The sequence below is a fragment of the Geospiza fortis genome, unplaced genomic scaffold (assembly GCF_000277835.1).
Source record: "Geospiza fortis unplaced genomic scaffold, GeoFor_1.0 scaffold27, whole genome shotgun sequence".
NCBI lineage: Eukaryota > Metazoa > Chordata > Aves > Passeriformes > Thraupidae > Geospiza > Geospiza fortis.
Window position 1 is genome coordinate 1,675,163 of NW_005054329.1, and position 2,428 is coordinate 1,677,590.

Here is a 2,428-nt window from a genome sequence, read left to right on the forward strand (position 1 = left end):
CGTGGCAGCGGCCAGCGGCAGGGCTGGCCCGGGGACAAGGTGCCAGGGCGCGTGCAATATCCACGTATTCTTTCTGCTCCTCGCCGCGTCCCTGGGGAGCCGCCGGAGGAAGTTAATGGATTAGACACACACGTTCCACTTGATTTTTATTTTTTATTGCTGTGTCTTTCCAAATGCCTTTAGCAGATGTACGAGCACAATGGAGTCGGGCGATGAGCATCCCGGCCGGGCGGGCAGCGGGGCAGCAGCCAGGCTGGAAAGGTCAATGGGGAGAGTGCTTGCGTGGGGACACTGGGACAGCCTGTCCTGCCGGGTACCGTCCTGCCCCAGCGGGGCCGTGCTCCTGCTGCGGAGAGCAGGGATGGGGGATTGCAGCTCTTCCACAGCCGATGCTGACCAAGCCTGAGGCCACACAGCCCCTTGGCCACAGGGCCATGGCCACAGCGGAGGCAGCTGGAGCCAGGATGGCCTTCCCTGGGGGCTCGCGCCTCTGGAAGTGGATCATTCCACCGCCAGGCTCACACTTCTGCCACATTATGCAATCTTCACCCGATACTGGGAATATGAAATAATTATTCCAAGTGATCAGATTTTAATTATGCAACACAGAGGATGATTATTGTACACCAAATTGGTGCCGAGTGCTTAGTTATGTATATGCCAAATTTAGTCTATACTATTATACCCAGTGGGTGGCCGTAGACAATCAGGAAGTAATTAGTTTTGCTGGAGGTTGTTCGCCTGCCTGGTTCGCTGTGCTGTCTGGGGAGCGTCTTGCTGCGCTCTGTGAATACTGCGGGCTCCGGGTTCAATACCGTCTTTTTGTGACAAGCTAATAAGCTGTCTGCATGGCGGCCTGTAATTAGCGCTGTCGATATTCATTTGGAAATGGAGACCGCGCTGAGCGGCTCTGCCGACGGCGCTTCCCTTTGTCGTGGCTCTGGGCTGGGCCCCCCGCACTGCCCGGGCACCGGCCATGAGGGTGCTGAGCCCCAGAGATCAACACCTGCCCCTCACCATTCCTGTGTCACCCTGGTCCTCCCATGAGGGAGCTGCCACTGGCCTCAGGTGTGGGATGTCCCCAGGGCTCTGTCCTGGAAGGCTGAGCTGGTGTGGAGTGTGGGGTGTCAGGGGGATGGGGACGTGGAGGGGGCTTGGCCACCCTGTCCCCAGAGTCGTGGGCACTCGGGGAGCCCTGAGCATCACTGGGGTGTGCTGAGGTGCTGCATGGTTGCACCTTTCCAGGCAGCCTGGTCCTGTGGGATCTGGGCTCTTCTGCAGAGGTCTCACATGCAGAATTCCTGAAGGGCCTGGGGCTACATGAGGTGGGAGATGACTGGAGCATCACTACCCTGAGTAGCGTTTGCAGCTGGTCAGTGTTGTGGGGACATGAGGAACCGTCCACTTCTGTTGGAATGGTCTGGATCTGCTGGGTGGGAATTGTCTGAAGTATGGAGCAACTTTTACCTCTGTTACACAAAGGAAACTTTCCTCCTCTTTCTGTCGGAGATGCTCACTCCATTGAGATGATTGGCATACTGGAGAGCTGAGAAACTAAATTGTTTATACACTAATGAATAGAAGCTTGATTGCAAGATCCTGTTTGGAAAATTATAGTGCTGAATTGAAGCCGTACAATTACATCCAAAATGCTGCATATTCATTTCATCTGCTTTGCATAGAGATTAACAAGCGAGCCCTAAAGCAGACTCTGAAATTAAAGCTAACACCAGATTTAGTCACAGGTTACAAACTAAATGGCATTGTTTGATGGATATGAATCTTTACCACCTGCCTGCCTGATGATTGCTAGCAGCTTAGCAGACAGCAAAGGAAAAAGTTTCTTCCCATGAAGGAAGCATAATAAGGCTCTGGGCTGGAAGTGCCCCCTCCCCATGCAGGCAGCCCCCTGGCAGATGTCTGCAGTGGCCTGGGGAAGGGGCTCCCTGCTCCCCACTCTGCCATGCTGGAGGCTGCGCCCACTCCATGGAGGGATGGAGAGTGGCCCTGAGACCCCACAGAGGTTCTGGGTGCTGGGTCCCTCCATTTGGGCCTCCTGTCCTGCACAGGGGAACAATCTCACAGGGTCCTTGTCCCTTCTGGAGTCTCTGTGCTGAATTGCCCCTGGATTTCCTTCCTCACCTCGCAAGGCTCAGGGGTCTGCAGAGGGCAGGGGTCTCTTGCCCGTTCTGGCTGCAGGCAGCCCTTGGGATCCCAGCTCTGGCATGCCACTGGTCCCATCCCATCCAGCTTTGCCATCTGCATTCTACCACTCTCCATCCTCTGTGCTGTGGCCAGGATTTATTTCAGCAGTGGAAATGGGACCAGGAAAGAGCAAAAGGAGTGTGTGGGAAGCGGGGCCGTGCCTGGTGGTGCCCATCCTGGCAGGGGCTGCTCAGGGAGCAGCTCAGGGGCTCAGCAGTCATTT